The sequence below is a fragment of the Erinaceus europaeus genome, chromosome 9 (assembly GCF_950295315.1).
Source record: "Erinaceus europaeus chromosome 9, mEriEur2.1, whole genome shotgun sequence".
NCBI lineage: Eukaryota > Metazoa > Chordata > Mammalia > Eulipotyphla > Erinaceidae > Erinaceus > Erinaceus europaeus.
In genome coordinates this window covers 118,412,166-118,425,299 of record NC_080170.1, presented here as the reverse complement: position 1 = coordinate 118,425,299, position 13,134 = coordinate 118,412,166, and the positions used below count along the sequence as shown (strand labels likewise).

Below are 13,134 nucleotides of genomic sequence, written 5' to 3'. Positions count from 1 at the left end.
CAGAGCTGTCGCTGAAGGAGGACCTGCTAGATGTCACTTCTACTGATTATGTATTTATTGGATAGAGAGAGAAATCAAGAGGGAAGGGGGCAGTAGAGAGGAAGAGAAGAAGAGAGACAACTATAGCATTGCTTCACCACTACAAAGGCCCCCCCCCCCCCCAGAGGGGAACTGCTGGCTTGAACTTGGGTCCTTGTACATAGTAACGTGAGTCTCCAACGTAAGGGAAACTTTCCCTGCATCGTCATGTTAAGGTTCCAGAGTCTGATCTTGTACTATCAAGAAATAAACAGATAAACAGTCACTAACCCATCCTCCCTTCCCTGTGTCTGTTCTTTTAGGTAGAAGAACTGTGAAGGGAGACCTGCCTTTTTAAACCTAAGAGCCAGGAGGAGGAGGAGGAGGAGGAGGAGGAGTTGGCAGGTTCGCATGAGGTGTGAAGCTTGGAACCCTGGTCTCTGGCCTAGGATGTTAACGCCTCAGGAGGTGCTGTCTCTGTGGGATGGGGTAAGTGTGGTCTCTGTGGAGGGCTGGCAGGGGAGGGCTCGACATCTACCGTCACAGTATCCTGTGGCGTTTGGGTACTAAGAGCCTTCATGACTCCAGACTGTGGTTTGGGTGGGCCGCAGTTGATGCCGTTCCTCCTCACTCACCTGTGGAAGCCGGTTTCTTGGCAGTGTGGTTCCTTCTTGCTGGGTTTATGCCCAGGGACTCCCCATGTGTGGGACTCGAGTTCAGAGACACCCCCTGATCTGTGAAGCACCATCAACTTCCACAGAGGACATTGACTTTTACAGGCTTCTCTGAGACTTGTTTTAGCTACGTCTCGGGGATGGTGGTGAAGGGAAGTGTGTGTGAGTGTGTGTGTGTGTGGGGGGGGTGCGGGGTACGGCTTCCTGCAACACCTGCAGGTTTTCTGGGGCAAGAGTTGTGCTGCCTTCATTGCAGTGTCCCTCCTGTAAGAGGTGCCACGAACTGTGTGCCCAGTGCCCCTGCCATTTACTTGTATTTGGGGGTGGGGGGTGGCTAGAGCTGTTGCTGGAGCTTAGTTCCGCTCAAAAGAGAGATAGAGACAAAGAGGGAGAGAGAGAGAGAGAGAGAGAGAGAGGAAAGACACCACAGGGCCAAAGCTGAAGCTGTTTCCAGTGCAGTGGGAGCCAGGTTCGAACCCGGGTCCAGGTGAGCTATCTTGTCAGCTGCCTCTTTTACTTCTCAGGGGGACGGTGGTCAGGAGCCAGGAGGGGTCTGTAATGGCCCAGAGGGCCTCTAGTTCTTATGCCTTCCCAGGTCCTGTGGGGAGGTCGTACACTGGCGTCGTGTCAGGCTGGGGGTGATAGCTAGTAGGCTACTCATCTGGTCGTGGGTCCAGGGTTTGAGCCAAATGTGAGACCTGACAAAGAAATCCAGGCTCACACATGCTTCCCGAGACACTAGACCTGCAATTTAGAAACAACAACAGAAATTTTCATAACAACATTGACCTGCCTGAGCAGAGATTAATTAATTAATCAATCAATTAATTAGGTTGATTAAAAGATCCTGTGGCCTTTATTAACAGGCTGTGAATGGGGCCACACCCAGCCTAATCTTCCTTAGAGGGGATACATAGAGCCCCCTTATTCATTCATTTATTTATTTATTTATTTACATATCTGTTGTGTTCATTGTTTTTTGCAGTGCTGGAGATTTACCTCAGGGCTGTAACATGGGGGCCTGCTCTACCTTTCAGCTCCACCTGGGGTCCTTGCAGCTTGTCATTCCTTTCTTTCTCTCTTACTCTCTCCTCTTCTCCCCCTCTTCTTGTCCTCTCCCTCTCTCTCTTTCTCCCCTTTTCCCCATAAATTTTATTATCTTTATGTATTTATTGGATAGAAACGGCCAGATATGGGGGGGGGGCAGAGAGGGAGAGAGGCAGAGAGACACCCGCAGCCCTGCTTCACCGCTCGCGAAGCTTTCCCCCTGTAGGTAGGGACCGGGGGCTTGAACCTGGGTCCTTTTGCATAGTGACATAGATGCTTAACTAGGTGTGCCATCACCTGGCCCCTCTATCTCTCTATCTGAGAGAGAGAGAGAGAGAGAGAGAGAGAGAGAGAGAGAGAGAGGGAGAGCCAGTACAGCACTCTGGCACATTAGTTGTCAGGGATTGAACCGGGGGACCTCATGTTTGAATATCCAATGCTCTATCCACTGTGTCACCTCTTGCCCCCACTTCCTTGCAGCTTCTTATTACACCAAGTTGTGCAGCTCTTGGTAGATGCCACCCTGTTCAGCAGATCTCTCTAGAATGTGTCTTTGTGCTATCACTGATATTTAAAAAAAATTTTTTTTTAGATATTTATTTGTTCCCTTTCGTTGTCCTTGCCGTTTTATTGTTGTGGTTATCATTGTTGTTGCTGCTGTCATTGTTGTTATATAGGACAGAGAGAAATGGAGAGAGGAGGGGAAGACAGAGAGGGGGAGAGAAAGAGACACCTGCAGACCTGCAGACCAGTCGCCTGTGAAGCGACTCCCCTGCAGGTGGGGAGCCAGTGTCTTGAACCGGGATCCTTCCGCCGGTCCTTGCGCTTTGCGCCACATGTGCTTAACCCACTGCGCTACTGCCCGACTCCCATCACTGATATTTTTACTCGTACTCCCCAGCAAATTCTCTCCCCTCCCCTCATTTCATCCCCTGCAATTTCTCTCCCTTCTAGTTTATTTAATAGCATGGGGGGGAGGGGTTGGAGATAGGGTGAGAGAAAGAGAGACACCTGCAGACCTGCTTCACCTCTCATGAAGCTTCTCTCCCCACCCCCGCAGGTAGGGATCAGGGGCTTGAACCTGGGTTTTTGTGCATGGTGACGTGTGCACTCAGACGGGTGCACCACTGCCCAGCTTCCTTTTAATTTGTTTTGTCTTTTTGTTTTTTCCTGCTGTGTTTGCATAGCTGTGGCATCACACAAGCAGTTTCACCACTCCTGGCTGCTGTTTCATTCAGATGGATAGAGAGGTAAAGAGATAGAGCCAGAGAGGGAGAGGGAGAGAGTACATATGGTGCTTGAACTTCCCCAGCCCCACAGCACCTCCCACATCAACCCTATGCTGTGGCAAGGCAAATACCCTCCCTGGTGAGCTCCCCTTACAGCCCCAGAAATTTATTTTTTACAGCTAAATAATATTCCATTGCTGACTCGTCAGATCCCACCTTCCTTCCTTCTTGAGTGTAGAAGTCAGGTGTGTGTTTGTGTGTGTTTGTGTGTGTGTGTGTGGGGGGGGAATCTTTTGGGTCACAAGACAGTTCCCCTTTTAGTGTTTTGGGGAGTCTCCATGCTGTCTTCCCCGTGGCTGTGGGGCTCTCCTGGCAGGACCTGAGGTGTCGCAAGTTCCTGGAGGTGCTACAGGCCCATCTTGCTGAGACTTGCTTTTCCTGTCTTACCTGTTGCTCCTCCAGGTGGAATCCAGACCCAGATCCAGAGCTCAGCCACTCCCTGCTTTCCCTGAGCACTTTTCTCACTGTCTACATCCCAGTGTGTGCTAGGTGCCTGGCTTTCTTATTTCATTTATTTATTTATTTGTTTATTTACTTTGCCTCCAGGGTTACTGCTGGGGCCAGCTCTACAAATCTACTGCTCCTGGTGGCTATTCACTCTCCCCGCCCCTTTTTATTTTATTTTATTTTATTTTATTTTATTTTATTTTATTTTTTTACCAGACCACTGCTCAGTTCTGGTTTATGGTGGTTCTGGGGATTGAACCTGGGACCTCAGAGCCTCAGGCCTGAAAGGCTTTTGCATAACCTTTATGCTGTCTCCCCACCCCACCCCTTTATTGGGAAGAACAGAGAGAAATTGAGAGAGGAGGAGGAGGAGATAGAGAAGGAGAGAGAAAGACCCCTGGAGACCTGCTTCATCGCTTGTGAAGTGTCCCTCTTGCAGGTGGGGAGCCTGGGGCTCAAACCAGGATCCTTGCACAGGTCCTTACTCTTCGTACTAAGTACACTTCACTGGGTGCGCCACTGCCTGGCCCCCTTGCGTTCCTTTGTAAGGGACAACATATTGTTAATGATAGTACTGCAACCCATTACACTTTTTAAAATTATCTTTGTTGTTTTTTTTTTTTTAATTTTAAACTGTCTTTTATTATTATCTTTTTATTTATTTGCTAGAGACAGCCAGATAGCAAGAAGCAAATGGGTGATAGGAATAAAGACAGAGAGACACCTGCAAGATGGCTTCACCACTCCTCTGCAGGTGGGGATTGGGGCTTGAACCCAGATCCTTCTGCATTGTAACATGTGCACTCAACCAGGTGTGCCACCACCCTGATCACTTTTATTTATGTATTTATTTATTTTAACCACAGCACTGCTCAGCTCTGGCTTATGGTGGTGCAGGGGATCGAACCTGGGACTTTGGAGCTTCAGGCATGAGAGTGTCTTTGCATAACCATTATGCTATCTCCCCCCACCCCGACCACTGATCTTTATTTTTTTAATTTTAATTTTTAAATGATTTTGTTTATTTATTAATCAAAAACCTAGGAGGAGAGAGAGAGAGAAAGAAAGAACCAGACATCACTCTGGTACATGTGCTGCTGGGAATCAAACTCAGGACCTCATGCTTCAGAATTCAGTGTCTTACCTGCACCACCTCCTGGGCCATCTTAGCTTTATTTTTAGTGCTTGGATAGAGACAGCCAGAAATCCAGAGGGAAGGGTATGATAGAGAAGGAGTGAGACAGAGAGACCTTGCAGCACTGCTTCACCACTTGCAAAGCTTTCCCCCTGTAGGGAGGTATCCCGAGGCTCAAACCCTCATCCTTACATGTTGTAACGTGTGCTCAACCAGGTGCACCACCCCCCAGCACCTGTGCTGCGATATTAATAAAAAAAAAAAAATCATCTTTTGGGATGGTTCCCATCTGTGCCAGAGGGTCTGCTTCCTTGAACCTTTCTCTCTTAAGCTTCTCCTGCCCACCCACAATCTTGATGACACCCAGATAGTACCTTTCATGTCTTCTATCTCTTCACCACCTCTTCTCCTGCACCCCACCCGATCACAGATCCCCTGACAGGATCTCCCCAGAAGCAAAGAACAAGTATTTTGTGATTGTTTTAAAAATTTTTATTTATAAAAAGGAATCACTGACAAAAACCATAGGATAAGAGGGGTACAACTGCACACAATTCCCACCACCAGAACTCCGTATCCCACCCCTCTCCCCTGATTGTTATTCTTTGAGGGCTAATCGCAGCTTGTCAGAGCAGAGCTGTCCCAGGGAAGGTCAAGTCTCCTGGGTTCTGTAAGTGCAGAGGAATCCCGAGGGTAAAGAAAAAGTGGAGGGGTATGTGTGTGTGTGTGTGCTGTGCCGGTGGTGGTGGTGGTGGTGGGTGGGACACCTCAGGGCGAGGGCCAGATCTCCCTGTTTCGTGTGAGCTCGTGTGTGGCGTCCACACAGCAGCTGTTCCTGCTGACTCACAGTGAATGCCTCATCTCTTGGCTTCGAGCAAGGTGGCCAGCGTCTCCCCGGGGGGGGGGGGGGTTGTTGGGGGACTGGAGGTCTGTGCAGTGAATAATGTGGCTTCCCTTTCAGTATTGGGATGGGATTCCTACAAGCGGTGTGTGAGACGGTATCAGGGTCTCCACCCACAGGAGCCTCCCCAGCCCACTTTGAAAAATAAGAGACAGATCTCAGAGGGTTGTAGGAGTGCAGTGTAGACAGGGATATTTAGTTGTTTCTTTATTTCATAGACACAGACAATGGTGGTCCGGGAGGTGGCACAGCAGATAAAGAACAGGACTCTGTAGCCTGAGGTTGATTGAGTTCAGTCCCCAGCAGCACATGTGCCAGAGTGATGTCTGGTTCTTTCTTCTCCTCCTATCTTTCTCATTAATAAATAAATGAAATCTTAAAAAAAGAAACAGACAGATGTGAAAAGGGAAGAGGGAAATAGAGAGGGAGAGAGACACCTGCAGCCCTGCTTCACCACTTGTGATGCTTTCCCCCTGCAGATGGGAAGCGAGGGCTTGAACCTGTGTCTTTGCGCGTGGTAACGTGTAACACTCAACCGGATGTGCCACTGCTTAGCCCCGGGAGTGAGTGCTGGAGCGCTGGCCTGAAGGTCCTCAGTGATCTCCTTCCACCGGCCAACTTGGACACACTTTGCCTTCTGGGGGCTCTCCCCTCTTGCAGCGTTGTGTGTGTGAAAACGGTATTCACTGAGTACCTACTGTGTGCCCGACACCCTACTAAGTGCACTTCTTTTTAGATTATTATTAGTGATTTGATACTGATTTACAAAAGTACTAGATAGTAGTCCGGGAGGTGGCGTAGTGGATAGTGTCGGACTCTCAAGCATGAGGTCCTGAGTTCAATCCTCAGCAGCACATATGCCAGAGTTATGCCTGGTTCTTTCTCTCCTCCTATCCCTCATTAATAAAGAACATATTAAAAAACGTAAAAAATATTTCTTTACAAAAAGTACTAGATTACTATTACAATTCCACACCACTTCCACCATCAGAGTGTCCTCAGATCCTCCACTGGAAACTGTAGTGTTTCTCTCAGGGTCACAGATAGGGGTTGACTATTTCTATAAATATGTGTGTGTGTATATATATATATGCCCATTTTTCCTATGGTCCTGCCTTCTCTTCCTTTCTAAGTCACACCTACACCCATTACCACTTCTGAATGTCCTTCCTTTTTTTTTCCTCTTCTCTCTGTGGGTCCTGATGGAATTTGAGTTCAGAGCCCTCTGGTCATCTTCCCCTAACATTTCTCTCTGGGGGTATGGACCAAATTCTTTTTTCTTTTAAAGATTTTATTTATTTATTCGTGAGAAAGACAGGAGGAGAGAGAAAGAACCAGACATCACTCTGGTACATGTTCTGCCAGGGATTGAACTTGGGACCTTGCGCATGAGAGTCCTGTTCTTTAACCATTGCACCACCTCCAGGACCACTGGACCAAATTCTTTATGGAGTGCAGAAGGTGGGAGTTTTGACATCTGTAGTTGCTTCACCATTGGACATGGGTGTTAGCAGGTGGACCCATAACCTTCAGTCTGTTTCTATTTTTTCCTGGTGGGGCAGGGCTGGAGAGTTGGGGTTCCAGGACACATTGGTGAAGTCGTCTGCCAAGGCATGACTATTATTTCTATTAAATGTCTCTCTCTATTTTGTATTTTTTTTTTTTGCCCATTTTTTCTATGGTCCTTTCTCTTCCTTTCTAAGTTAAGTGTGTGTTCTATGTCAGGTTCCTTCTCTCCTCATCCTCTGTGGAGACGGAGACAGATCCAGCCCCACTTTCTAAAACTGTCACATGGTCTGAGTCCTTTTTTTCTTTTTTTTTTCCTTTTTTTTGCCTCCAGGGTTATCTCTGGGGCTTGGCACTACTAATCCACTGCTCCTGAAGGCTATTTTCCCCTGTTTTGTTGCCATTGTTGTAGTTATTGTTGTCATAGCTGTTGTTGTTGGATAGGACCCAGAGAAATGTGGAGAGGAGGGGAAGACAGAGAGGAGGAGAGAAAGACAGACACTTGCAGACCTACCTGCTTCACCGCTTGTGAAGCGACCTCCTGCAGGCGGGGAGCCGGGGGCTCAAACTGGGATCCCCATGCCGGCCCTTGCGCTTTGCATCATGTGCGCTTAACCCACTGTGCTACCGCCCGACTCCCTGGTCTGAGTCTTTGTGAGAAAGAGCTGTCTCAGACTGCAGGAGAGAGCTCTGTGTTCCCATTTTGCCGGGGTGGGGGGTGTCTGATGCTCCAGGTGTACCCCCCCCCCCCCGTCTTCCCCAGGGCTGCCCTCTCCTGCTCACATGGCATGAACATCATCCTGGCAGGGGCAGATGCCCACTCTGGAGGCTGTTCCTTTGATGCTCCCGTTTGGTTGTCTGGGTGGGGGCTGAGGAAGGCAGCGGCCAGCCTCCACCTTGAGGGCAGAGGAGGCTGGCTGGGAAATACCCACTTGACAGTGGATAAACAACTTCCCTGGGCCAGATGGGGTGCCTTTGGCCTGAAGTAATGGAGTGGGGTTTACATTAAGCTGTTTGACTTGGCTGGAAGCCAGCTGCTCGGGACTCAGCCCTTCCTCTCCTCCTGACTGATGGAGGCAGAGTTAGCACTTAGTATGATTTTTTGTGAATGATTGGTGGGGGCTGGAGCGTGGTGGGGCATGGTGGCCTGGAGGGTGACGGGATCTGGTTCCTAAAGTCCTGGGACAATCAATTTAGAAGAGCTGGGGCCAGAGGTGTGTGGGGATGAACTCCAGTTACATACTAGCAATCCATCTAACGGGACTTGCAGACTTTGGTGTAAATAAAAACTATGAGCTTGGGGGTCGGGTGGTGGCGCAGCAGGCTAAGCGCATGTGGCGCAAAGCACAAGGACCGGCGTAAGGATCCCGGTTCGAGACCCCGGGTCCCCACCTGCAGGGGAGTCGCTTCACAGGTGGTGAAGCAGGTCTGCAGGTGTCTGTCTTTCTCTCCCCCTCTCTGTCTTCCCCTCCTCTCTCCATTTCTCTCTGTCCTGTCCAACAACGAATGACATCAACAATAACAATAATAACCACAACAAGGCTACAACAACAAGGGCAACAGAAGGGGGAAAAATGGCCTCCAGGAGCAGTGGATTCATGGTGCAGGCACTGAGCCCCAGCAATAACCCTGGAGGCAAAAAACAAACAAACAAACAAAAACTATGAGTTTGAGGACAGCATCCAGAGCAGCACAGTGGGTCAGGCATCTAGAGGTGACCGTGTGTGGCACTCTTTTGGCTTTTCTTGGCTTTCTGTTCTGTCAGGAAGGTGACACGGTCTGAGTCCTCTCTGTGAGAAGGATCCAGATCAGCCTGGGGACACTGGAGCTAATTAATTGCAAACCAAGTATACGCCTGAGCCCCAGAAGTTCATAGAAAGCTTTTTATGAGTGCTGGGAGGTGGCACACTTAGTAAAATGTGCACATTACCATGCATAAGGACCCAGGTTCAAGTCTCCGGTCCACACGTGCAAGGGGGAATCTTCTTGAACTGTGAAGCAGTGCTGCAGGTGTCTCCCTGGCTTTCTCCTCCTCTACCTCCCCTCTCAATTTCTGTTGTCTCTATCCAACAAGTAAAAAAACAAAACATTAGCATAATAAAAATAATATATAACAAATAGAAAGCTCTTTCTAAATCTAGTCTCTGGGTACAAGCTGTTGCACACTTTTTTTCTAGTGCGTTTCAGGAAGCTTCACCAACCCATTTAAGGGAATATATCACAGTGAGTGGCATGACATCTAGTTGCTAGGCTTAACATTGATTTTTTAAAAATTATTTATTATATTTATTTATTTATTGGATAGAGACAGCTAGAAATCAAGAGGGAAGGGGGTTGATAGAGAGGAACAGAGACAGAGAGACACTTTTAGCCCTGTTTCACCACTCACAAAGCTTCTCCCCTGCAGGTGGGAACTGGGGGCTTGAACCCTGGTCCTTGAACACTGTAACACATGCGCCCACCAGGTGTGCCACCACCCGGCCTGTCTTCATGCTGATTTTCTGGGACAGCTGTTAGTTTTGTTTGTTTACTCCTCCCTTTGACGCAGGCACACTCAAGTCATTCCTTACATGCCCCTGAGACTTGTCCTGGAATGGGTCCTTCTAGGGTCTTGGGAAGTGTGGAGCAGGACATTACCCATGTACACACCCTCATGGAGTGAGAAAGAAAGGATAGTACGGGGTGGGGGGTGGGGCAGGGTGGTGGTGCACTTGCTTGAGCACACATGTTACAATGCACAAGGACCCAAGTTCAAGCCCCCCCCCCAGTCCCTACCTGCAGGGGGTGAGGAAGCTTTGCAAGTGGTGAAGCAGGGCTGCAGGTATCTCTGTCTCTCTCCCTCTCTGTCACCCCCTTCCTTCTTGATTTCTAGCTGTCTCTATCCAATAAATACATAAAAATAATAAAAAATTATTTAAAAAAATATCAGTGTGAAGCCTAGTAACTGGGTGTCATGCAACGATCTTTGACAGATTTCTGTTAATTGGGTTGGTGAGGTTTCCCAAGCTAGAATCCTGGTTACCTGGCACCTCCTTCTCTGTGGTTCTTACCTTTTCTGATTTTTCTCTGTTTCTAGAACAGTTGGCCCAGCCACAGTATTTATTTCTTTTCTTAGTAATCACCGCAGCCAAGCAAACGTGGGCATATACTGTTACTGTTTCACTCTTTCTTCCTGTTTAAGGATTCTAAACATTTGGCTTCTGGTTGGGCCATTTGGTCCTGGAAAAATGTAACTGAGGACAATTTTTCAGGCTCTCAGAGGGCAGTTCTCATGATCATATGAATAATGGGAATGGGAGCACGGAGGTTTCACCGTTCTGTAGTTTGGTGATGGTTGGGAGTTTTTTTTTATGTTGTTTTGTTTTTTTCTGGGTGGTTCTAATATCATTGTTTATCACTGTAGAAATTGTCTGGCGCTTGAGCACAGTGATCTTTCTCTTTTGGTGAATTTCTTTTTAATTAGATGAGGGAGGCTATTCATAGTCATAAACAAAATGTTGATCACGATTTGCCAGCTAGTGTTATAAAAATATGAGGGGAGAAAGGAGAAGCAGGATAGAAATCAGGAAACCCAACTTCTCCTCCCAGTGCATTTTTTAAAAAACCTATTTCCCTCCCCCCCTCCTTTCCTTCTTTTCCTTTCCTCCTCCTCTTCTGTTTAGCACAGGGGATTCTTGTGCTTGGCATGCTTTCACTGCACTGGGGACAACTGTTTCAATTCATTTCAGAGAGGCCATAACATTGGAGCTTTCCCTGGTGTGGTGGGGCTTTCCCATGAGGTGCTGGGGCTCAAACTCAGGTCATATTTGCCTCTTCTCCCCATTACACAAGCATACCCACTCCCCCTGCCCCCTTCCCCCCCCCCCCGTTCTTGTCTTGAGCTCTACTTCCACTTGATCGTCCTAAGATCAAGAGACCACATGCTTGCCAGTCAGTCCCTTCAGACAGCAAACTCTGTTCTCAAGGTCTCTGTCGTACACAGGAGTTTCCCTGTAACAGTGACTGCTAGAGATTCAGTGGAAGATGATAAGGAAGTAAATGGTACATGCTTTCATTAGAATAAAAAAAAAAACTGTGACCCTTGATGGTCGCTAAGTAGACTTACGTTGTCATCTAGCAATGGATCCAGATCTCAGATCGTTGCACACCTGAAGGAAGCATACTGTCACATACCATTTATAGTTCAATAAAAATAAACGAATCAAAGCAGTGTCTCTCTCTATGACATTCAAGAATCTCTAGTAGAGATATTGTGTATTAAACCTTAACGTCCAGCCTGCTCCTCGTGTCATTATAAGTGAACTTCGGTTCAGTTCTGCTGTTAGACTCAACCGCTGAAGCAAGATTTTGTATTTCAAAGACCAGTCTTGGGTGTGGTCTTTCTCCTTTCCTGTTTTCACTCAAGGAGTTGGGGGGATTTAATGGAGGATGAAAATGGAAACCAAGGAAAAGTCAGGATCTGGAAGTAATTTACAGCAGTTTAAAAAATTAGGCAAACCGGGGAAAGACACTTTTTTTTTTTTTTTTTTTGCCTGCTGGGTGAAAGGGGTGGGAGATAAAAAGCCCTGCTTTTGCACGATTATTGGATTCATTACTCACAGGTTACTTAATAATTGGGACTTATTTTAGTTCCATGAAATCCAAAGAATTAGATCTGGGTGGTCAACATTTTTCATCTTCTCAATAGCATGGCAAGTTGGCATTTAAATTCAAATTCTTACTTTCTTCTTACTTCTGGACTTTGAAATCTGACTGAAACCTGCAAAGGGACATGCTTCCTTTTTTTTCTTTGCTTGATTTTTTTTTTTTTTTAATTATTGTCGGTATTCATTGGATAGAGACAGCCAGAAATTGAGAGGGAAGGAGGAGATAGAGAGACAGAGAGACACCTGCAGCCCTTCTTCACCACTCCGTAAAGCTTTCCCCCTGCAGGTGGGGACCGGGGGTTCGAGCCCTGGCCCTTGTGCATTGTGACATGTGCACTCAACCAGCTGCACCACCACCCGGCCCTGGGAGGTGCTTCCTACAGGAGACCGTTCATCTGCCTGGCCTCCCTCTCTGGTTCGCCTTTTAACTTGAGAACGAGAGTGTAAGAGGATGCCCAGGAGTAGCTTGAATGTGGCACAAGCAAAATAGGGGGAATTTGTCTGCAAAATATCAGCCTAGAGTGATTGCTTGACCTACATTTCCCCAGGAAAAAAGGAAAGCCTTTTCCTTCTGAACATTGAGTGGTAGAATGTATGCCTTGCATATGTGTGAGGCCCTAGGTTTGATCCCTGGCCCCACATAAACAACGTCAATAAATTAAAATAGTGGAAGGTCTTAGGAAATGCCTTGAGCTTGATTTGAGTATCCTTTGAAGATTCACTTATTTGTTTTTTTATGAGAGTGAGAGCAGAACACTGTTGTTCACTCTGGCATGTGGTAGTACTGGGGATAGAACCTGGGGCTTCTGGGACTCTAAGCATGCAAGTCCTTTACTCTAATGCTGAACGATTGAGCCCTGATTGGAGTTTTAAAATCTGGTGGTGATGGTGATGGTGGTAGTGCAGTTGAAAATTCCCAGTCCTGCGCAGTAGAACAAGGAAACATATATTTGCACTGAGAATGGAAATGCTGGGTGTTTTTGTTTGTTTGTTTGTTTCATTATGAGTACATGGGTTTTGACATGCATTTGGCTGAATGAATTCTTACCTTCCTCCTTCATTTCTGTTTCTTGGAACTTTTATCAATCTTTGTTCTCAGATCTGACATTATGCTGGTTGAATGTTCAAAGTACATTCACCAGTACTTTATTTGTTTGTTTGTTTATTTACTTACCTACGTAAGAGGGGAGGAGGAGGAGAGAGAACCAGAGCGTTGATCTGATACATTTGACATGAGAAATGGAACTTGGGACCTCGTGCTCGAAAGTTCAACACTTTATCTGCTTCGCCATGTCCTGGACTGTAACAATACTTTTAGCATCTCATTGTTACGATATTTGGATATGGATGTAGCAGAGAAGGCGACCATTTCAGAGGAAATGGTGGGCTGGTGGTACCAGTTGGGAAAATTGTCAGAGTGTAATGGTGCTGATAGTAAAAATCCCATAGGCTGGTCTCACTGATGGGGACC

General features: G+C 47.1%; 1 protein-coding gene across 5 annotated transcripts in view; it reads left to right on the top strand.

The window, feature by feature from the left end:
• Positions 1-13,134, top strand: part of TIAM1 (TIAM Rac1 associated GEF 1) — a 447,258-nt gene that overhangs the window by 158,194 nt on the left and 275,930 nt on the right. For all 5 annotated transcript variants that reach the window (XM_060198601.1, XM_060198598.1, XM_060198600.1 and 2 more), the window contains one exon: positions 342-507. The gene's annotated coding sequence lies outside the window, so the exon portion shown is untranslated. The remainder of the gene's footprint in view (positions 1-341; positions 508-13,134) is intronic.